This window comes from Bubalus kerabau, chromosome 3 (genome assembly GCF_029407905.1).
Source record: "Bubalus kerabau isolate K-KA32 ecotype Philippines breed swamp buffalo chromosome 3, PCC_UOA_SB_1v2, whole genome shotgun sequence".
Taxonomy (NCBI): Eukaryota; Metazoa; Chordata; class Mammalia; order Artiodactyla; family Bovidae; genus Bubalus; species Bubalus kerabau.
Window position 1 is genome coordinate 95,835,650 of NC_073626.1, and position 25,600 is coordinate 95,861,249.

Sequence of the window (25,600 nt, forward strand, 5' to 3'; positions counted from 1 at the left end):
TCATTTGAAAGACAGGAACTAGGTGTGGCTCTGTATCTGCAGTACTAGCAAGTGTCCGAAAAACATAGTAGGCATTTGAATAAAGGATTACTTAATGAACACATATGTGAATGAGTTAATAGTAAATGTGTTATTCAGTAAAATGATCTCAAAAACATACACTATATACAAAAAGGCTAGAAACAACAGTGGGTAATTATATTCAAAATCTGCACTGTGTTTATTAAGAATTTCCTTCACATACTCCACTGAATTTGCAAAATACCATAAGGAATAAAATACTATCTGCACTTGATACATAAGGAAGTTTCATAAGAAGTCCACTCAAGGCAGTATACTTAGGAAGCGATAGAATCACCACTTAAACCCATGTTTTCTGACTTTTAATGAGGGTAATTCTATACACTCCACAAAAAGAACACACCCCTTCTTGAAGATTGATATAGTACACCAAATCACTTTGTCTCAATAAAAATAACCTCAGCACACTTTTATGATTTTTAAAATCATAAAAGGTTAATAAAATGGTTACTTAATTTACACATGAATCTTTGCTTATTAGGTACTTATATAAACATACTTATATAAACTACATTTTCTAGAGCAGTGGTTTTCAAACTTTATTGCATATAAGGCACATCTGGGGAGCTGATTTTTTTTAAAATCCTAATATCCCATTTACACACCATAAATTTTAAATTAGAATCTCTGGGGCTGTAACCAAGACATCAATATTTCTTTAGAAATCTACAAGTGTTTTCAACAAGCGGCCAATTTTGTGGACTATCCTTCTGAATTTTTGTAGACTCTTGCAGTGTTTTCTTTCTTCCCTTATTGAATTAGAGGGCAGACTCAGGTTGTAAAGTTTAAAGCAACAACACATGATGATGTAAAGGAAAATGAAATAGTTAGTTAAAAGAAAGTATATGAAAATAAGTACATACATATATACATACATGCACACTCACAGACATACCTACACACACATACATACACCCGGGCCATGAAGGAGAGAATATATCTTAATACTGTATATTATCTTGCCATTACTTGTGTGCATCAAATGAGTCAATAGATAAGTCAAGGCTGATTTCCACTTTAGGAATGGAGTCTAAGATGTTTCACCTTGTGGGGAAACAATTATTCTCTCAGAAGCTTTTTTTTTGTCATCATTCTATAAATTTTGCATAAGTTAAACAGCATTTACCATGATGGTACCTGCAATGCAGAATTTGTGGTCACATTCTAGGCAATTAGTATATATCAAGGGATCAATTCTGCTATTTTCAGTATTGATAAATTTAAACAAAGGAACTATAATGTTAACTATTCTCACTTTAAGATGGAAGATCTCTAGAGAAGTCACTGCTGCTGTGTAACAGTTTTTAAGTTGGACACTAAGAGGTGGCAAAGTGCATCGATAAATGGGAAAAATGTGTCTTAATAATTCTTCTAATATATATGTGTATGTGTGTGTGTGCACAGATTTTAAGGAGAAATAGCCATTCAACTCTTACTAAGGGCAAATTAGAAATACCAGAAAAAATAAAAATGAAATCAGTGCATAATAGAAAGCCAAGTTTTTAAGTCTATCAGCAGCAAAAATTATTGGGGATGGAAGGAGGTCTTTGTCTCAAAGCAAATTTTTCACTCCTCATTCCAACTTTGACTAATATTCAATTAACATTTGTAACACAATAATGCTAAAATCCTAAAACATGTTCTAGGTGTGTGTGTGTTTTATAGATAGATAGATTCTAGATTTTCCTAAAGCATGCTTTAGAAAAACGGTTTTGTTATATTTAGTTATGATGTGTTCTCATTACAGATTAATTTATTCAACAGATTTTTTGACAAATAAGCATCAGATATCTACTATATTCCAATCACTGGTGCAGGTATTAATAAATAATAGTGATCAAAATATCTGCCTTCATGGATCAAAATACTGTTTTAAAAAAAATCAATTAGTAGTTTAAACCACTTCCCTTTGAAATAGTTTTCCTACTTTAAAATTTGTTTGATCACAGCATGCTAGACATCTGCTAATGTTCTTACTATATACAGTTCAGTGATAGAGAAACAAGTCGCATGACATTAACCAGTGTAGGTGAAATAACCTAGTTCTGGGACAATTTAAAGTTGTAGACTATACTAAATCCTGGTGTTTGACTTTCAACTCTTGTCTTCTGGATTATTTCTGATGAGAAGTCAGCTGTGTATAATATGCATTTTTTCCTGGATGTCTTTAAGATTTTCTGTTTGTCTTAATTTATCATTTGATTGCAATTTGTTCTTTGAGCTACTTCAATCCATGCTTTGGTGTTTCCCATTGATTTTTCTCATTAAATTCTCAATGTTTTCCTTATTAATTAAAAAAAAAATACTTGCCATCATTTCTTCAAATTTTATTTGGTTGCATTCTGTCTTTTCCATATTGGATTATAATTACACATATGTAAAATTACTTCTGGTATTACAATTACATTAGTTGATACTGTAACATAACTCTTATTTTTTTTGATTTTTCTATGTTTTAAACTTGTCTTGGTTTTTCATTCTGAGTAATTTCTGTGGACCTACATTCAAGTACAGTAATTCTTTGCTCAGCTGTACCATGCATATTGAAGAGCCCATTAAAGGCATTCGTCAACTCCATTACCATGGTTTTCATTGGTAACACTTCTGTTTGATTCTTTCTTATGGTTTCCAGCTCTGCTAAAATTACCTATGTGATATGCATAGTATCCACCTTTTACATTAGGGTCTATAAAATATTAATAATAGTTATTTAAAATGTGTCTGATAGTTCTATTATCTGGGTCATATGTCTAGTCGGTTGAATTGTCTTGGCAGTCTGTCCATTTTACTGTGCCATTTTGTAGGCCTCATAAATTTTGCTTAAAGCTGGACAGTAGAGACTGAGCAAATGGTTCTTATGTTTTTAAATGAGAGTGACTATCCTTCTGTTAGTGCCAGGGTTTGAATCAATTTACTCAGGATTTGAGCTAGGTTTGAGATTTGCTATTACCAAAGTTATTGTCTGTAATTCAGGAATCATATTCTTCTTGTATTATCTTACGTTTAGGGTTGGGACTAGTTGGATTGAGGGATTTTTCTCAAGCTTCTCTACCTCAACTTTAGTCTTTCCTTTGCTCTGTGCTTCTGAGAAAGCCTCTCTGCATGTTATTTTACTCACCTCGTAGTGCTCCACTGTTATTTTTATTTGAAGCTGGTTAGCCTGGCTGGTGGCAGACCAGGATGATGGATATTCATTCTCTTTTGTTTTGATTGACTCTCAGTCTTAACTAGATTCTGTAGCTCTGGGTCCTTTTAGCACGTCAATCTTCCTCCAGCTACAGATCTGAGATGAGGAGGTATTCGCATTGCCTTTTAAATGAAAGAGGGGTGTTTTCTGCTGTCTTTCCCTTGCTTCAGTGGGTTTTCAGATAGGACCCTAAGAGTCACAGTTCATCCTTCCCCTAGCAGTTTAAAACTTTTCAGGAGGAATGGAAAAATCCAGATGGCATCTCCTGCCTTTCCCAGAGTGGCTGCCGTACTCTATACTAAGTCTGTGCTAGAAGAGCTGCTTTCTGAGGACTCTAGCTAATCTTTATTTTTCTCCATGAGCATCCCATGAGATCCATATAGAAAAGTACACAAGTGAACAAAAATGCCTGTTTTATATCTGCAACCTCGAGACACTAAATTCTCTTTCTAACCTGCACTGCCTTTATTAATAAAGTTTAAATTCATTTTTAAATTTATTGAGATATATTTGACATAACTGTGTAAATGTAAGGTGTATAGCATTAATGTGAGGCATTTATATTTGCAATTTAATTGCTATTACAGCAATAATTAGCACCTCTATCACAAATAATGACTGTCTCTTCTTAGTGCTTAGAATCATTAAGTTTAGGCTCTTAGAATGTCTGATGATTACATTACAACTGTCTCTATTCACTAGACTGAGCACTAGATCTCTAGGACTTACTTTCTACATGATGCAAATTCATACACTTAAACATCTCTCCCTTTCCTCTAAGCCTGCAGCCTCTGGTAAGCACCATTTTACTCTCTTATTTTGAGTTAAATTCCACATACAAGTGGTATCATACATTACTGATGGCTGATGGGATCTGCCCCAGCCAAAAAAGTGATCCTGCCCTGTGTTAAAAGTTGAGTTAGTTGGTTGCCCTATCACCTCAGCTCCCTGATGTGTTTAAGAAAAATTTTGGATTTGCAGATGCTCCAGTTGTTACTGCTGTTTTAAAGGTGACAGTAATGCCCCTTCCAGAGCGTTACATCCCAAGCAGAAACTCTAAGTTTCTTATTTACTTATTAACCCATACACTGTATTATATGTCTTTATAAAGGCATAATCATCATGTCCCTTAAAATGCATCAGAATTAAAAGCAATAACTAAAGTATAAGAAAATTCTCATAAAGACATATCAGGTTAAAGTATAAATGAAGTTTATGTACTCTGGGCAAAGCTCTAATTACCTGAAAGAAGTGGTAAATACAATCACAGAACAGTTAACCTATTATTTATTAGAATGCATGGAATATCATTAAGATGTTAGAAGATTGGAAATGGGCAATGTTACATTTCTTAAAGCCATCTGTTTATGTAGAAAGAAGTAAATGAAAGCATAATACCCCAGTTGATAGGGATCTTAATGTAAAGTTTCATGCTTGAAAATATACTGGTTTTTTACAGTATACTGGTAAAATATACTGGTTTTTTACTGTATAATACATACAGTTGCTGCTGCTAAGTTGCTTCAGTCGTGTCCATCTCTGTGCGACCCCATAGACGGCAGCTCACCAGGCTCCCCCGTCCCTGGGATTCTCCAGGCAAGAACACTGGAGTGGGTTGCCATTTCCTTCTCCAATGCATGAAAGTAAAAAGTGAAGGTGAAGTCTCTCAGTCGTGTCTGATTCTTAGCGACCCCAGGGACTGCAGCCTACCTGGCTCCTCTGTCCATGGATTTTCCAGGCAAGAGTACTGGAGTGGGGTGCCATTGCCTTCTCCATTTGTATATTTATGAAAATATACTGTATACTAAACAAAAAATCAGTTTGCAAGCTATTAATAAAATTACAGGCTATTGAATTAAAAAAATCATCATGCCCTTGGGAAGAATAAATTAAACTAATCAAATTTATTTCCCCCGCAAACTAGCACAGACAATATAATAAGTTGCAATATATTGTGACTTTGTATAGCTTCTGATTTTCCCTCAGCATTCTTAAAAATCCAGAAAATAATATATAGGACAAAGTCAGTATTCCTTTCAGTTCATACCACTGTTAGCACCCCAGATGCCCTCACAGGCTAGAGGTTCAGCATTACCTAAAAGTTTGTCATACTTTGGACACAATGCTCTAGAGATATGGTTATTAACATGTGATGACCAAGGCTCATGTTTGATGGCAAAAACCAAAATTTTATAGGCAAAGATTACAAAAAAAGAAGATCCATGCCATTTATATAAACTTTTGATATATAATACCTAATAACATGAGATGCAATTTTGCAAAAACTACTGTTTCTTATTTTTTTAATTCAAAATAATGTTCAATTTAAGTTTATGGAAATGCTGTTGTCAAACTGTTCTGTGGAATATCTGGGACAGATTCCCAATTCCTATGTATATATTCCCTCATTATATTTCTAATATTATACAGAATTTCTTTTATAAATCTTTTCCTAAAATTTTTTCTTAATACTAAAAACGTTAAGCTGTCAACATTCTCAATATCTTTCCTTCTGAAAACAGCAATTCTTTTTTAAAATATTTACTTCTTTCTGGAAAGTTCATGCTGAACAGTTCTAAGCTCATGAGTTATAGATCTCATGTATCATTTGAATGACTACAAATAGAGAACCATCATGGTTTAGTATCTGCAGGGGGACTTATCTGTGATAGATTTTCTTCACTTAGATATAAGTCTGTCTACTTAACAATCAGCCTCTACTAATCCCATGCAAATTTTAATCAAGGATCTTTTTTTAAAGATCTAACATTACATTTGTTATATACTGATTATGGAAGAGTAGACATCAACAACATTCTACAAGTAGGCAAGTTTAATGCTGTGCTGATAACATTGTTCATTACAGACCATGTAACAAAATCATAGAAAGCAAGATTCATGAATCTTTGAGTTCTTGATCCATTTCCTTTCTTATTCTGAATGCCCAATCTGGGCAGACTCATCTATTCTCATGCTGCTGCTGCTGCTGCTGCGTCGTTTCAGTCGTGTCTGACTCTGTGCGACCCCACAGACGGCAGCCCACCAGGCTCCCCCGTCCCTGGGATTCTGCAGGCAAGAACATTGGAGTGGGTTGCCATTTCCTTCTCCAATGCATGAAAGTGAAAAAATAAAGTGAAGTCACTCAGTCGTGTCCGACTCCTAATGACCCCATGGACTGCAGCCTACCAGGCCCCTCCATCCATGGGATTTTCCAGGCAAGAGTACTGGAGTGGGTTGCCATTGCCTTCTCTGATCTATTCTCATGAGGCATACTCAACTACCTCTCCACTTACAAAAAGTTAAATTTCAGGTTTATTTCTAGCTTCTAAGCACTACATTGTGTCACACCCAAATTAATATGCTAAAGCCGTAAGCCCCAAGATGACAGTATCTGGAGATAGGATCTTTAGGAGATAAATTATGGTAAAATGAGGTAATAAAGGCTGGGCTCTAATCAGAGAGGACTGTGGCCTTAGACGAAGAGGGAGTGAAAGAGTTTGCCTTCTCTCTCTCCACCATGTGAGGCGAGAAAGGGACCATTGCAGGCCAGGAGGAGAGCTGTCACCAGAACCTGACCATGATGGCATCATGATCTTGGACTTTCAGCCCCTAGAACTATGAGAAATACATTTCTATTGTTTAAACCACAAATCTATAGTATGTTTCATAGTCAGCCTGAACTGACTAGCACAGTAGCTGACTACTGATGATCTCTACTTAGATGTCCAATACGAAATTCAAGACCAATATAATCTAAATTAATACTCATAATCTTTTGCTAACCTGCCCCTTCTCTTGTATTCTATGTAACAAATAATCATAACAAGCCAGAAGACAGAATAATCTGGGATTCTCCTCACTCTTCACTTTTTGACAGCCTACCAGTCATCAAATACCATAAATTATCTTTTCAATATATCTATAACTTAATCTCTCTCCATTCCTAATATAGTGATATTGGATCTCATTTTCTACATAGATTATTTCAGTAGATTTCTCACTTCCAGTAGCTTCCTCACATCAAGTTTTACACCTGAGCAATCCATCTTCTGCTGCCATATAATCAATTGAAAATGCAAATCTCCCAAGCTACCCCTCCTCCTTGAAACTATCAGTTTTATCCATTTCTTATATAATGGCAAGTAAGTCTCCCTTCACCATGATCTGTGCCCTGCTTACTTTTCTAATTTAACTCTTGCTGCTTCACATGTACCCTTTTCTCTAGATATTTATTCATATGTCAATATTCAGTCCAAAATCCAATTTCCCACTAACAAGCACTTAACCTCTTTTCCCTCAAAGAACTGACTGATCTAAATTTGATGAATATATTGCTCTTTTACATTAAGGCTCTAATTTCCTTAAGGTAAGGAAACATATCTTATGAGCTAATTGTATCAAAGATATTTGATATATGGTGGACACTTAATATAGATTTGCTGAATAAAAAAAAAAAAATCAAAGAACCAAAGAGACTACAATTAATATTTTTAAATTAAAAAACAGAATGATCGTAAACAGGATATGGTTCATTAAATGGTGTTATAGTAAATAAAAACCATCTCCAAAAATCATTTTGTTAAATAAAAATAGCAAACCAAAACTATGCTTGCTGTTGATTATGATTCAGTGTGTATATGTGTGTGTGCTCAAGTACATGCTGGCATATACAGATTACAATGAAATATATCAAACATTACCAGAAGCTACTTCCAGATGGTGGGGTTACAAGCAATTTTTTTATTAAAAATGTATTTTCAAATATGAAAATAGATTTATTTCTACAGCAAAGTAAAATATTAAACAGGATTAAAATATTTAAAAGTCTATTTGCTTTTTAAAATATGAGACTGGTAAATCTTTGATTTATGTCTTAGTCAAGGTTCTTCAAAGATTTACCAGTCTCATATTTTAAAAAGCAAATAGACTTAAATATTTTTAAAAAATTTTTAAAAGACAAAATCTTTTAAAAATTTTTTAAAAATATTTAAGTCTATTTGCTTTTTAAAATATGAGACTGGTAATCTTAATCTTTAAATCTTTTTTTTCTTAAATTTAAATTTATTTATTTTAATTGGAGGCTAATTACTTAAAAATATTATATTGGTTTTGCCATACATCAACATGAATCCACCACGGGTATACACGTGTTCCCCATCCTGAACCCCCCCCCCACCTCCCTCCTCGTACCATCCCTCTGGGTCATTCCAGTGCACCAGCCCCAAGAATCCTGTATCCTGCATCGAACCTGGACTGGTGATTTGTTTCACATATGATATTATACATGTTTCAATGCCATTCTCCCAAATCATCCCACCGTCTCCCTCTCCCACAGAGTCCAAAAGACTGTTCTATACATCTGTGTCTCTTTTGCTGTCTCACATACAGGGTTATCATTACCATCTTTCTAAATTCCATATATATGCGTTAGTATACTGTATTGGTGTTTTTCTTTCTGGCTTACTTCACTCTGTATAATAGGCTCCAGTTTCATCCACCTCATTAGAACTGATTCAAATGTATTCTTTTTAATGGCTGAGTAATACTCCATTGTGTATGTACCACAGCTTTCTTATCCATTCATCTGCTGATGGGCATCTAGGTTGCTTCCATGTCCTGGCTATTATAAACAGTGCTGTGATGAACATTGGGGTACACGTGTCTCTTTCAATTCTGGTTTCCTTGGTGTGTATGCCCAGCAGTGGGATTGCTGGGTCATAAGGCACAAAATCTTTGATTCGTGTCTTAGTAAAAGTTCTTGAGGTCTTAACAGTAACCTGTAGCCTATTTTGTAGCCTAAATGGTAAAGAATCTGCCTGCAATGCCAGAGACCAGGGTTTGATCCCTGGTCGGGAAGATCCTCTGGAAAAGGGAACAGCAATCCACTCCAGTATTCTGGCCTGGAGAATCCCACGGACAGAGAAGCCTGTGGGGTCACAAAGAGATGGACACGACTGAGACACTAACACACACACACAAGGTCCTGAGTGTTGTAAGAAAGAAGCAAAATAAATGAACAGACAATACAGGTGCAACACAGGGAGGCAAGAGCAGAAGGTCAGCCAAGATCCTGGAAACTAGAGTCGGGGGGGGGAAAAGATGTTTGCAACCTGGACATTTATTTTTCTGAGGATATTTAATCTCTTAATCATGCTATTCTCCATATATCTGTTTTGGGTTTTTTCGTTTGTTTGGTTTTGTCCTGGAATTTCCCCCTCTCCTCACTCCCTCTCTGGGTTGAATTTCTCTGCTTTTTTATACACACAGGCCAAGCAAAGCTGAACCTTTCCATTATGAGCTTATATTACTTTAGTTTGAGTGACTATAGAGATTAACATCAGAGAATCGCAATTCTAAATTTCTGAAAGAAATCTGACCGGCCCAGTTTGGATAATGTGTGGCAAATCAGCTATGGCTAGGTTGCTGGGGAAGGGCTAACAGATTTTACAAATCCATTTTTTTCCCCTTATAGTTGTGAGCAGGTTTATAGGAGAGAATAAATTCTAAACAATAAATGCAAAACAAATGAAAATGTAAAAAAAAACTTTCACTCATATATTTCCCAGGATTATGAATTTATAACTGGAACTATACCAGAGATCTCCAAAAGGACAGTGCTCAGGTTGCTATCACCTTTGGATACTTATATATAAAAATAGAAAAAGATAACTTACAGAATGGGAGGAAATTTTTGCCAACAATGTGATAAATAGGGTGCAAGTTCCAAAACATACAAACAGCTCAAACATCTCAATAACAAGAAAAAAACAACCCAATCAAAAAACAGGCAGAAGACCTAAGTAGATATTTCTCTGAAGAAAAATCCAGATCTTCAACAGGCATGTGAAAAGATGCTCAGCATCACCAACTATTAGAGGAATGCAAGTCAAAACTCAATGAGGCACTACTTCACAGCAGTCAGGACGACCATCCTCAAAAAGTGTACAAATAAGAGGCTTCCCTGGCAGTCCAGGAAAGAGGAAGTCCAGTGAAGAGGAACCAAAGAGCCTCTTGATGAACGTGAAAGAGGAGAGTAAAACAGCTGGCTTAAAACTCAACATTTAAAAAACAAAGATCATGGCATCTGGTCCTATCACTTCATGGCAAATAGATGGGGAGAAAATGGAAGCAGTGACAGCCTCTATTATTCTTAGGCTACAAATCACTACAGATGGTGACTGCTGCCATGAAATTAGAAGACACTTGAGGATGTGGAGAAAAGGGAACTCTCCTACATTATTGATAGGAATATAAGAGCAACCACTATGGAGAACAGTATGGAAGTTCCTTTAAAAACTAAAAACAGAGTTACCATATGACCCCACAATCCATCTCCTGGGCACATGTCCAGATAAGATGAAAACTCCATACAAATGCACCCCAATGTTCACAGAAGCACTATTTACAATGGCCAAGACATGGAAGTAACTGAAGTATACATCAACAGATGAATGAAGAGATTTGTTGTCCGTTGTGGATGTGTCTGGTCATGAAAGCAAAATCTGATGTTATAAAGAACAGTATTGCATAGGAACCTGGACTATTAGGTCCGTCAATCAAGGTAAATTGGATATGGTCAAGCAGGAGATGGTAAGAATAAACATCAGTTCAGTCACTCAGTCGTGACACCAGGCCTCCCTGTCCATCACCAACTCCCAGAGCTTGCTCAAACTCATGTCCATCGAGTCAGTGATGCCATCCAACCATTTCACCCTCTGTCGTCCCCTTCTCCTCCTGCCCTTGATTGTTCCCAGCATCAGGGTCTTTTCCCGTGAGTCAGTTCTTCACATCAGGTGGCCAAAATATTGGAGCTTCAGCTTCAACATCAGCCCTTCCAATGAATATTCAGGACTGATTTCCTTTAGGATGGACTGGTTGGATCTCCTTGTTGTCCAAGGAACTCTCAAGAGTACATCAACATCTTAGAAATCAGTGAAGTAAAATGGATGGAAAGGCAAATTTAATTCAGATGACCATTATATCTATTACTGTGGGCAAGAATCCCATACAAGTAATGGAGTAGCCCTCATAATCAACAAGAGTCTGAAATATAGTACTTGAGTGCAACATCAAAAATGACAGAATGATCTTGGTTTGTTTCCAAGGCAAGCCGTTCAACATCACAGTAATCCAAGTCTATGCCCCTGCCACCTATGCCAAAGAAGCTGAAGTTGATCAGTTCTATGAATACCTAGAAGACCTCCTAGAACTAATACCAAAAAAAAAAAAAAAGATGTTCTATTCATCACTGGGGATTGGAATGCAAAAGTAGGAAGTCAAGAGATACCTGGAGTAACAGGCAAGTTTGGCCTTGGAGAATAAAATGAAGCAGGACAAAGGCTAACTGAATTCTGCCAAAAGAATGCATTACTCATAGCAAATACCGTTTTTTCAACAACACAAGAGATGATGACGTGTAAAGTATGTAATCAATTTGATTACTGATGTCCAATACCAAAATCAAATTGATTACATTCTTTTTAGCCAAAGATGGAGAAGCTGTCTACAGTCAGCAAACACAAGACCTGGAGCTTATTGTGGCTCAGATCAGCAGCTTCTCATAGCAAAATTCAGGCTTAAACTAAACAAAGTACAGGAAACCACTAGGCAAGGCAGGCACAACCTAGAGCCCCTATGAATATGCAGTGGAGGTAACAAATAGATTCAAGGGACTAGAACTTGTAAACAGTGCGCCTAAAGAACTATGGACAGAGGTCAATAATATTGTATGGAAGGCAGTGAACAAAACCATCCCAAAGAAAAGGAAAAGCAAGAAGACAAAGTGGTTATCTGATGAGGCCTTACAAATAGCTAAAGAAAGAAGTAAAAAGCAAGTAAGAAAGCAAAAGGTATGTCCAACTAAACACAGATTTCCAAAGAACAGCACAGAAAGACAAGAAGGCCTTCTTCAATAAACAGTATATAAAACTAAGGGGAAACAAAAGAAGAGGAAAGACTAGAGATCTCTTCAGGAAAACTGGAGATATCAAGGGAACATTTTGCCAAAAGATGGGCACAACAAAGGACATAAACAGTAGAAATCTAGTAGATGCTGAAGAGATCAAGATGGAAAGATTACAAGGAAGAACTGTACAAAGATCCAAATGAACCAGATTACTATGATGGTGGGGTCAACCTCTTAGAGCCAGACACTCTGGAGAGCAAAGTCAAGTGGGCCTTAGGAAACATTGCTATTAATAAAGCCAGTGGATGCGTGGAATTTCAGCAAAACTATTCAAAACCCTAAAGGATGGTGTCATCAAGGTGTTGTATTCAATAAGTCAGAAAATCTGGAACCCAGAAGCGGCCACAGGACTGGAAAAAGTCAATCCTCATCCCAATTCCCAAAAAGGGTAGTACCAAAGAATGTGATAACCACCGGACAATTGCATATATCTGCCAGGATAGTATGGTCATGCTTAAAATCTTGCACACTAGGCTTCAGCATTATGTGAACCAAGAACTTCCAGATGTCCAAGCTGGGTTTAGAAAAGGAAGAGGAGCCAGAGATCAAATTGCCAACATTTGCTGGATCAAAGGGAAAGCTATGGAATTCCAGAAAAAAATCTACCTCTGTTTCATCAAGTGTGCCAAAACCTTTGACTGTGTGGATAAACTGTAGAAAGCTCTTAAAGAGCTGGGGATACCAGACCATCTTATCTGTCTACTGAGAAACCTGTATGCGGGTCAAAAAGCAACAGTTAGAACCATGTATGGAACAATTGATTGGTTCAAGATTGAAAAAAGAATATGACAGGGCTGTCTGCTGTCACCCTGTTTGTTTAATCTATACACTGAGTACATCAAGAGAAATGCCGAGTTGGATGAGTTACATGCTGGAATCAAGATAGCCGGTAGAAATATTAACAACCTCAGATATGCAGATTTTACTACTCTAAGTGACAGAAAGAGAAGTGAAACTGAAAAGCCACTTGATGAGGCTGAAGCAAGACAATGAAAGAGCTGGCTTGAAACTAAATATTAAAAAACTAAGATCATGGCATCCGGCCCCATTACTTCATGGCAAATAGAGGGGGGAAAGGTGGAAGTAGTGACAGATTTCCTCTTCTTGGGCTCTAAAATCACTGTGGATGGTGACTGCAGCCATGAAATCAGAAGACACTTGCTTTATGGCAGAAAGCTATGACAAACCTAGACAGTATGTTGAAAAGCAGACACATTACTCTGCCAACAAAGGTGACAACAAAAGTCAAGGCTATGGTCTTCCCAGTGGTCACACATGGTTTTGAGAGCTGGACTGTAATGACGGTGGAGTGCTGAAGAATTTATGCCTTTGAACTCTGGTGCTGGTGAAGACTCCTGAGAGCCCCTCAGACAGCAAGAAGATCAAAGCAGTCAAGATTAAGAGAAATCAACCCTGAATACTCATTGGAAGGACTGATGCTGAAGCTGAAACTCCAGTATTTTTGTCAAGAGATGCGAACAGTTGACTCACTGGAAAAGTGTCTGATGCTGGGAAAGATGAGGCCAGAAAGAGAAGAGGACATCAGAGGATGAGATGGCTGGATGGCATCACCAATGCAATGGACATGAACTTGGGCAAATTTCAGGAGATGTGAAGGACAGAGAGGCCTGACATGTTGCAGTCCATGGGGTTGCAAAGAGTTGGATATGACTGGGCCATTGAATAACAACAATACATGTATACATATGTAAGTTTCTGGCACAATGAGAATCTGCCCAATACGTATTTACATGTATACACAAACACACCAAATACACAGACACATACACACACACACAACAGATTATTACTTGACCATAAAGGAAAACAAAATAATGACATTTGCAGCAATATAGATAGACTTAGAGATTATCACAGTAAGTGAATTAAGTCAGAAAAGGAAAAATGTCATATCACTTGTGTGTGGAAACTAAAAAAAAATGTTACAAATGAACTTATTCACAATGGACTCCTTAGACAGAAAACAAACTAATGTTACCAGAGAGAAAGGATGGGCGAATAATATATTAGGAAATGGGACTTACAGACACACACTACTGTGTAATATAGATAAACAACAAGGTCCTACTATATAGCACAGGGAACTACATTTAATATCTTGTAATAACCCTTAGTGGAAAAGCATATATGTGTGTGTGTATATATATGTATATATAATCACTTTGCAGTATACCAGAAACTAACAATGTAAGTCAATTATACTTCACTTTAAAAAATGCAGAAACAATAGAACAAATATTGCAAACATAAAGTGGTTTATCAGTATACATTATTTGGTCTTCCACTTGACTACACAGTTATCTAATTCTCTAAAATCATTCCAATTTCATTATATTAATGACAAATTAGAGAGATACATAGTAAAAACCACCAGGCATGACATCAGAACCTGAGTCTAATTTCAGTTTTCCCATTTAAAATATATGTGGCAATTATAAAACCCAATAATTTCTCTAACCAGCAGTTTCCTCAATTGCAAGAGGGAAAGAATGAAATATGGCATGATTATATCTTTGTATTGCTATTAAAACTAAAGTAGGATAAAGGTACACTGATAAAAAAAAAAAAAAAAAAACTTCAGGGCCATAAATGTGAGCAATACACAATGACAAGTGTCAACAAATAGCCTCATTTTCACTTGTAGTTACTAAAAATACAAGTTAGCATATGAAGACAGTATGTAACCTAAGTAAAGCTCATTCTGGCACTTCAGAAGGCAGTTATAATCCTCCATATGAAGAATCAAAGTCCACATTGTACATGTCAATTTGCAGTGGCAAGATACAATCAGAGTAAGATTCAAAAATATTAAAAATGGTTATTTAGAGAAAAAAGTTAATCCTATTATTTCAGAAAAGTGTTGGTTTTGCTCATGCTTGGCAGGAAATTCTAAATACTTTTGTCATATATATCATGTTGAGTTTTGTGCATCTAGGGAGTAAAATACTACTCATTATATCCTTACCAAATTACTTTTAAACTATGTAGATTTCTGAATGCTACTATCACAAATAACACCTTAGTATTTATAAATAACAAAGCTTTGAATAAGAATTAGAATAGTATGTTTGTTATTTCCTCAGATAGTGTTCTTCAGTTTACACAGTATTATCATAGCAATCAACGATTTATTTAAGAAGAGAATAGTTTTGATGGTTTTTTAAAAAGCACAGTAAGATTCCAAACTAGTACTTCCGCATTTCTCATTTCTACTTATAAAGGTAAGTTAAAAGTACATGTGGATATAATTTCAGCTTACAGTCAATACACATTTAATAGCTATTATGTGCTATGCTTAACCATGTCCAACTCTCTGCAACACCACGGATTGTAGCCTACCAGGCTCCTCTGTCCATGGGATTCTCCCGGCAAGAATACTGGAGGGGGTTGCCATGCCCTCCCCTCCAGTGGATCTTCCCCACCCAGGGATCGAACCCAGGTCTCCCACATTGCAGGTGGATTCTTTACCATCTGAGCCACCAGGGAAGCCACAATAATAACATTCATATAACTTACAATTTTAAAAGTGCACTCACAAAATTTTATTAAACAGAATCAACAATTCCCACTATGAATAAAAAAGGAGGTCTCTGAATCCCTAGTAGTGCTTTTTATGGGATACCATTCTGCCTATGTATATACTGTTCTTTGTTCTTCCCAAGACCATGGGTATCACATCGGTCTTCTATTATATGTGTGATAATCCTGCCAGATATGAGTACATTATACAATTCCTCCAAGTCTCTGTTTGTACTTTCCTACACTCTTAGAAAATTCTTATTAACTACATTTTCTTCATCCTTTAAACTCTAGCACCTTAAGAAAAACCTCCTCTTCACTTACGACTTTTTCCTTTCAATAATGATCATTTACATCACACCCTTTAGCATTCATGACTTCCCTGGTGGCTCAAATGATAAAGCGTCTGCCTACAATATGGGAGACCAGGGTTCAATCCCTGGGTCAGGAAGATCTCCTGGAGAAGGAAATGGCAACCCGCTCCAGCATTCTTGCCTGGAAAATCCCATGGACGGAGGAGCCTGGTAGTCTACAGTCCATCGGGTTGTCAAGAGTAGGACACGACTGAGCAACTTCACTTTCACTTCCTTTCTTTAGCATTCAGTTATTGATTTATCATCTCATTTAAAAGTAGAAATTATTACTGTTATTCAATTTTCTCATTGTCTCATATAAGTCATTCAAATTATCTGGTTGTCTTGATTGTTGATTTAAGGATCTGGCAGAATGATAATCTGCCCAATCTCTTCTGAGGAGGCTAACACTAAAAACTTAAATTTCAAAAACTAAATTTGTAAATATTGTCTCTGTGTTTATGAATGAATAATCCAATATTACATTATTGTATACCCAATACTATAATCCTACATACAACTGAATTTCTGTTTCATTCACTTTGTCCCAGCTTCCAATCTTGGCAACGAAGAACAATTATTCATGGAAAATTGAGAGAGAGACATCTACAATTATTTAGAATGTAGTACGCTAATTTATAGTTATAATATTCAAATTTCTACTTCAAAGGCATAGGTTTCTCAAGGGATTCATGTCTGTCTGTCAGGCATTTCTCCAGAGTGCGACCATGTAATTTTGAACTCTGTTTACTACGGCCCTCCCGATTTCCTTTTTCTTTTCTCTATAAAAGGATTCTCCCTCCCTTACAGTGAGGGGACTTGTTCATGACTTCTTAGTTGCAGATTCTGAACTACAATTCTCTGCTTATCCCAAATAAACTCATCTATGCTGGAGAAATACCTGACAGTAAATTTTCTATTTACTTGAGGCCAACAATGTATATTAAGCCAAACAATAATCTAATTTGCTACATCTGCCAATGCTAACTGCCTAAAATAGATACTGATTAGCTTCATTTTGGTTGGCACTTCTGGCTGTATCTAAAATTTTCACATTTTTCACATCAGAATTTACATAGTAACAGGTACTTGCTTTTTGTTATGTGAGTTGTTGGGGAGACTACAAAGATCTAAAAGTTTAAATAAACAACATTGGATTTATTTCTCAGGGAGTAGAGTACAAAAGCCTGATTGTACTGAGGAAAATTCAGAATATCTGAGTAAAATCCTCTCTGTAGACATTATCTTTTTAAAATTTAAGCTTTTATTCATTTCCTTTAAGCCTCAGAGTGACTAATATAGTAAGCAAAATGTTTCCAAGTAGAAATGTTTAAAAAATTAGTTTTTAAAATCCAGAATAAGGAAAGCTGTTCACTGAGAGTTGTGCTTTCTTTTAGAGGAATATTGAGAAACCACTGAGATATTGTTAAAAGGGGAGATAGTAATGTCAACAGCCACAGTTTACAGATACCTCATACTTTTATAAATAGCAGAATCCCATTTATTAACTGCAAACCCCTACTTCAGCAAAGAAATTTCTTAAAAAATTAATCAGTCATGACATGCCTTGGATCTTATCTAGTATCAGGAAGTAAGTAATCTTATTTTTTTTTCCCTCATTCTCCACTCATAACTTGAAAATAAAATGCTTAAATCTACTGTTAGATTTCTTTTGATGGCATAATTTATATTTTAAGTTAGTACAGCAAATCTTAAAGTACTGTAAAAATTGAAGCACTCAAACCCTGGTGTTAGAAAAGCAGTACCTATTATCTTCCTTTTTAAATTTTCTGTGCTGACATACATGAACACTTGTTTCCTGGTATAAATAAAGATTGGATAAATATTTTTCTGTACATAGTATGTGCATGTTGTTTTTCTATTTCATACATGTGCCAATAGAGGGAAATTACATATTTTTTAATAGGTATATTTAGTCAGGTAGATAACAGGTAACTGTTGGATAAAAAGTTTCAGAAAAAAACAACTAGAAAATTGACCCCAAATAGGGATAAATTTTCAGCACAAGTAATAATATACTAAGGTCGGATAGAAAGATAATATGGCATTTCTGTTGCAAGATAATGAGTAAACCTAATTTCCCTAAAGGGGAATAAAATGAGTAGACTTCATTCTCTCTTTTTTTTCCTTTCCTTTTTTTTTTTAATTTTATTTTATTTTTAAACCTGAAACACTGTGTTAGTTTTGCCAAACATCAAAACTAATCCGAGAGAAAGATTCTGGATTATACTCCACCAAATATAAAATTCTAATAAAGAATAATGAAGTAAATTACAAGCTGAGGTTGGACATCAGGAGACCAAAATTTGATGAAACTGATTTGAATCTGGAAACTCTGAAGAAGAGGTGCATATGGCGGAAGAGGTAACATGAAGGCTCTTTCACTGAACACAGAATGAATTCCCCACCATCATTAAGTCTAGGTGAGGCTATAGTTAGTAATGGACTTCCTCAGGACTGCATATGGAAGTAATTTTTGGCTCTAATGTGAATATCAGATATCAGGGTGCAAGAAACTGAAGAGTAAACAAGCCTGAAACAAAAAAAAGTATAAAAGAGCATAAAGAAAATGCTAGAGTTTTCTTTGCTTTTTCCCATCCATCCAGCACTTGCTAATCCTACACCTAATATAGGCACTATAACATCAAATGTTAAGAATTTGGCAAATTTTTTTTCATAGAGCTTTTCCTAGGTAAACAAAATCCTTTTCAAAGAAACAAAGTACAAATCTCTTCACGCAGAGTCCATTCTAAAAACCTCAATTCAGGATATAACATTAACACAATTGGGGAACACAACGTTTAGAAATGAAAAGCTCTGATATAAATTACTTAAACAAAACCTTTCATCTTACCTTTGAAGATTCTCAGTTTCCAGCGGCTCAGTGGTCCAGGGAAATGTAGAACTATGCCAACTGCTCAGGGCCTCATAAGGCTGAAATTAAGTTTGCTAGTCAGGCCATGTTCCTTTCTGGAATTTAAGATCCTTCTCTAAGCTCACACGCTGGTAGACAAAACTGAGTTTTTTGCAGCTACAAGAAATAAATTCCCAGCTTTCTTGACTGTGGTTCTTAATTTCTAGAGGCCAAGGAGCCCTCAAAACATGGCTGCTTTGAACCTCAAGGCCTGTAGAAGAATGTCTCTGACTAGGAAGGGCCTAAAGTTTCCACGTGATTAACTCAAAATCAGCTGCAAATTCTCTTCACCTTTTTCTAATTAATCACAGGTAAATCTTATCACTGGATGATAGCTCCTATTCGGACCTCCTCTAACCCTCAAGACAAGGGGGTTGATCCAAGGATGTGCACCATTCAGGCTACCTTAGAATTTTGCTGAGTCATGGAGCCTTCTTAAAACTCTGCCTAGCACACCCCCTATATCCAATGTGGGCCCTTCAGTGCTTCAAGTGGAAACTTTGGGTATTTATCACAGCTCCTCCTTGGGATGCTTGGTACATACCATAGCCCTGGAAGATCAGAAGCTCTGCTTTTGTTTTCTAGTCTAGTAACTATCACTTACAAATTAGCAATTACCTGGAAAATAACTCTGAATGCTGGACTCCCATCTCAGCTTCCCTTCTTTGCAGGACTCTGGGCCCCATGAGTGCTCCCTGTTTGGCTTGATTTTCAAATGCATGTTAACTGAATTTATTTATTAAAATAGCATCCATGCTTTCTGCTCCTTCTTGTTAATGCTGACAACCTGCAACGAGATGGCTCACCATCACTGGAACCCAAAATTGATTATTCGAGTATCTTGTAAGATTTTATTTGCAAATGGAATTTATAAGATGAAGCACACCAATAATAAGCTAGCAAGTGGTAAAGGCTGACATAAAGCTAACCTCTTTTTTATCAGTAACATCCATGATAAATTAATTAGAAAATAATTTTAAAAATCATCTCTTAATGTTAAACATTTACTTAAATGTAAATTTTATTGATAATACTTCACACCACCAAGGACATTAACCAAAATTTTCAATGTATGCATCAAAAATAATTTTTAAAAATATTTTAAAAATAATAACTTGCATGTTATTATTTTTCTTTGATAAGTGATCAAAGAAGCAGCTTTCATTTTGATGCTTAAACTAATCCAGTGAGCTTTGGGAATTAAGACTCTCACAGGATTATTTTAATGTAAAATTTTTATGAAACAAAATAGACATTCAGCATAATTACCACCAAATTTGGACCCTTAAAGTTCTGCTAATTGTTATCATTCAAACATGTGGAAGATGCATCTGTGTGCCTAATTAATAAATGTACTCATTTTCTTCAAAGTTTTATACATTTGGTTGATATCTCTGCTTGGTTAACATTATCCACATCAATGCTACTCAAAGTGGTCTATGAACAGGCAACATCAGCAATCCCTTTGAGCTTAAGAAACTTAACCCTACACCTACTGAATTAGAATCTCTTGGGGTTAGAGCTAAATTATCTGTGTCTTACCAGTCTCTCCATGTGATTCTGAGGCACGCTATAGTTTGAGAAGCATATATCTAGCTCATCTTGACAGATGTGGGAATTTTTAACAACCACAAAACAAAGAGATCAAAGCATGTGCGTGGAATTTCCCCTTTAGGTGTGTGCCCATCTTTGTATGAGTCCATAAGCTGCCCCATCAAGAAGGAAGAGGATAATAAATCCACCCCAGGCTTGGATAAACCTCTGGGACACAAGGCAAAGGGCCCCAGACTGAATGTAGATTCAGATGTTATTTCTCACTTTCACATGATGGTTTGGGGCTGTAAATTCTGTCATACTGCAAACAAGTGAACAATAATTCAGAGATATTAGCACTTCAGCCCTGGAGATTATGTAGTGAGGAGTTTAAAGTAGATTAAAAAAAATATATAACAGTGGGCACCAGGTTCTAACACACCAACAATCTCAGAGAATAAAAGCATAACCCTGAACATAAAATTTGCAACCAATAAAAAAAAATAAGTAATCAAGATTCCAAACTATGATATAGCAGTATCTTTCTTAAAATTCCTCTAAAAGGTAAGAAAATTACTGCTTTATATCAATATTAACATGAATTAGCCATTTCATCAAACAACAATTTAAATCATTTTATCTAAAACCATGATAGAAATTTAAGATTTATATTTTTAATGACCTAAAACGACAAAATTCAAAAATACATAGTATTCACCAAAATTAAAACAGTAAAGTTCAAAAATGAAATATGCACAGATTATGATCATCTTCCCTCATAGTGACTAAATTCTAAAGCTACATATTATGTAAATTCTGTATTTAAAATTACTAAATTTGCCATTCCATTTTTTTCTAACTTGAAATATAATTCTTAACTCCTGCATTTAAAATTACTAAATTTGCCATTCCATTCTCCTCTAACCTGAAATATAACTCTTCAGTGATTAAATGTTTTCCTGAAACTACAAGCAATAAAATAATACAGAAAACCCAGAGCCACTATCCACCTGGTATATTTATTTGCTAATTAGCATTTGTAAAGATTTATTATCTTCAAAATCAAGAATATACATTTGAAAGATTATTATGCTAAAAGTATTCTCCACATCAATGAAACAGTTGCAATACCTGCTCACCCTATGCCATCTATGAGCTAATTGAGCAAAAGCAGATCAATTTTTGCTGCATGGATACCATTAAAGATAACTACTAATCTACAGACCCACTGAGACAGTAGCAGCAAATAAAAACACTTTGGAAAGATCAATTTACACTATATTATAAGAAAAGTTGACCCATTACATATTAACACTAAGAAAAGCTGACCCATATTTATTTTAAGGGCCATGTTCTGTCAGAAACTAATCTCATTTTCAATGTACTATATTTAACTCCATTATAGCAAGTTATGTCCATAGTAAATTGTTTAGAATTTCATGGAAACTGAATAAAGTATCTGGAGACTCTATAGTAAACTAGTAGCAATTACAAATAAAACTAGTAACAATTAGGAATAATAATTTTCCTGTGGAAAAACAAATCAAAGGTAGATAACAAGACTTTGTGTTCAACATGATTAAAACAAAATTAAAATGTTAGTTATGGAACGACTGAAAATATGTCTAAGTTGATTGTAAGTTAGTTTAACGGAACAGTAATGGCTTATTAATTTATTGAAAAACCCTCACTGATTCCAACATTAGTATGCAGTTGTTTATTTACATAGCTGACACAGAAGTAAGTTTGGAAGAGTAAAGTAAAATGAAATGTATTTTAGTTAAAATGAGTTGAAAGTTCTTTAAAGTTTTTTTTTTAACCACATAAGCAATTCATGAGTTGATTTACATATTTTACATAAGTTATCAATGTATGTGTCTTAAAATTGTAAAATATATAAATGAACTTTAAAAAATGAAAACATTCAAATAGATAAGCAAGCGTTTATAACTCATCTATTTTAAAGTTGATATATAATTTTTGAATGCACAATAATTCAAAAGCATCCTAACCTAAGAGGTATCCTTGACAATACTCTTTATCTTGGATACATATGGGTTCATTCCACAAGACCTCAACATTTTTAAATGATTTGATATTTTATACTAGTAAATGTTTTTTTGAAAAAACATGAGTTAAATAATAAGAAATTATATTCTTTTATTCTAAGTAATTAAAATATGGTAATGGATACACAATGGGCTTACACACATTTTTTGAAAATCAAAAGCACAAAAATCATTACCACAAAATGTTTGCATTTTTGCAGCATTTCTTCTAAAATGCTAATAAAATATGACCATATTAATTATATTGGCTTCTACTGTGAATGTTGGAATAAACTCATTTTTTTTCTAGTATAGCTATTATCAAATTCAGTATATTAAATATATCAATATTTTAATCTGTTCTATTTAGTAAATTTATAGCCATTTAAAAATTTTGTCCATCTATTTAGCATGAACTAGATATTTAATTTATTGCAAAATCTACTGCTAAATATAGCAAATTAAAATATTTAATTGTTTCAACACTCTGGTGTTTGAATTGTCTAAACTTCTTGGTGAGTGTCTAAAACTTGACTTTTTGCCTTTGGTAAGACTATAGAATATATTAGTCCTAAGATAGCACCTTCTGATTTTCTCAAAATTACTCTGTAAAGAGAAGATTGGACTGACATTTCCTAATCAAGTAAATACTTGCCCAGACTATATATCATGTCTGATTTCACAGTATTTTTTTTTATAAAGTAGAAATTTGTAAGGCTTTAAAGTTTTAATGAAATGAGAAAATTGAGAATTAGGAAAAGATATAAAATGTGCAAGAAACACAATCATGAAAATGAGTTTACTTCTATGGGCCACAAGGAGAAAAATTAACTTGCCTAATAGGGATGAGTGACGAAGCAGCAGTTGCAGCACATTGGTTTGCTTTTAGTGCTGCCAGGAGTTTTCTGTGTTTTTATTCCATCTTTATTTTCTAAAATGTTTAGAAAACAATTATGAGTACTATTATGTTTTCCCAAACTCAAATGATAATCCAGGACAACATATTACAAATGCATTTTGATTTTTAGGAGAGTTACGAGAAACAGATACACTTATTCCAGAATCACCCTTATTACTAGGAAACCTGTTCTGTAACCCTAGGAACCCAAAACCAAGTTGTACAGTCAAGTCATTCAGTGTCCAGGTTGAATCCAACTTTGCCCATACATGTATTTTTCAATGAATTATATATGAAATGAATAATTTAGTATTAAATTACTGGGTCCTACTCTATTTTAATTCCATTTATGTTTTTACAGACTGAGGTAGGTTGTAATATGCATTCTGAGTAGCTTTAAATATTACTGACATTCACTGTTATTTTCATCAAAGCATGGTTTGTGCTGGAACTTTTCTTTTAGAAATCAGTCAAATGAACAAGTACATGTTATCTTAGCACACTAAATGCAAGCATACATATTAGATATTAAAATTAATTATCAGTATTAATCATCACTTCATTTTTGAGTTCTTTCACCTCACGATACTCAAATATTTAAATAAACAAAAGGGTTGATACTTCCTGTCATCATTTAGAAGAACTCATGGATTGAAAGCACAGCATAAAAATTTAGCAATGATAATAATTCACTCATCAAATTTTAGGAAAAAATAACCAGACATTATCATTTCTCTAAAAGGTTTCATTTTCCAAAGGAGAGTAACAATTATCAAATTAATGTTTCAATAGTGTAATTTCACTCTCACATTATTTCAAACATTATTGATGCCATCAGTCTTCCACACTATTTACTTTTATCTTTAGCATTAAGTCTAATCTTTTTCCTAGTGAATTAGAAGAGTTTGATAACTTCAACATACTGATCCACAACATCAGCCCAACAACATCAGTAATGCTATTAACCCCTTTTAAAGATGTAGAAATAGAAGTTTAAAAAATAAATAATCACTCAAGATTAACTTGGCCAGGAGTGGCAGAAATAAGAATCAAACGAAAGATCAAAACTATTTCCTTGACCACTATATCATAATGTCTTTGTTTAATGCTTTATACGGTAATTCTACTTTTATAGATCTATATTCACCACTGGCTTCAACAGCATGAACTACACCAGATCCATTCTTTTCTTACAGCTTAACCCAACAGTTCTTTAATCATAGCTTATTCTTTGAAGAGTGAAGAGCAGCCTCTGAGGGAGAAATGCTCTTTACACCAGAGGTCCCCAACCTTTTTGGCACAGGGATGGGTTTTGGGGATGACAATTTTTCCATGTCCTGGGGCGTGGGAGATGGTTTTGGGATGACTTGAGCACATTACATTTACTGTGACCTTTATTTCTATTACTATTATCACAGTTGCACCTCAGATCATCAAGCATTAGATCCTTGAGGTTGGGGACCTCGGCTTTACACTTCCCTGCCCATTGATTCCTCCCTGACTTGGACCTTGGGACAAAGTTCACCCTTTGTCTTCTGAATCTTGCCCACGTGCTCCAGCGGGTCTCAGGTCTCATAACGTATCTGATTTGGATTGATCCTCTGTACTCTTGGTCTCTCTCTACTAACCTATTCAGGCTCACCCTCAGTCCTCTCCACTCCCAGCCTTTCCATTCAGCCAGGAATCAGCTCCTTCTCACAATCTTTGTCCCACCACAGTTCAGACCCAGTGGATGGCTTATTGGAATGAGTTGCACACCATTCCCAACATTATGGAAGAATGCTTCTGTCCTTCTCTGAGTTAGGCTTCAGTTTCTATGAAATGTATGTGCTGATTTGTTCTGGTTCACTATCCTGGAGAAAGTTTTGCTGAGTAAAACTCTGAGGGTGGTTTTATATAAATCTGTCCTGCCTCTCTTTTCTCCATTTCCTAAAGGTCAGTTGAACATATGTCTCAAAGTTATCACAAAGGAGTTTAATCAGAACCCAGGGCACCCATCTCAAATGGAAGGCAATTGGTTAGTTTCAATTAGTTTTCCCCTTCCTAAAAATTATTTAAGC

At 35.2% G+C, this 25,600-nt stretch overlaps 1 protein-coding gene across 13 annotated transcripts in view; it reads right to left on the minus strand.

Moving 5' to 3' along the window:
• GALNT13 (polypeptide N-acetylgalactosaminyltransferase 13) overlaps positions 1 to 25,600 on the minus strand; it is a 952,843-nt gene that overhangs the window by 515,674 nt on the left and 411,569 nt on the right. The window contains exons 1-3 of one of the 13 annotated variants that reach the window (XM_055572538.1): positions 20,604 to 20,620; positions 19,680 to 19,848; positions 19,002 to 19,081 (exon numbers count right to left, since the gene is read on the minus strand). The exons of 9 other annotated variants lie outside the window; for them this stretch is intronic. The gene's annotated coding sequence lies outside the window, so the exon portion shown is untranslated. 3 more of the 13 variants (XM_055572537.1, XM_055572539.1, XM_055572536.1) reach the window with 3 other exon arrangements.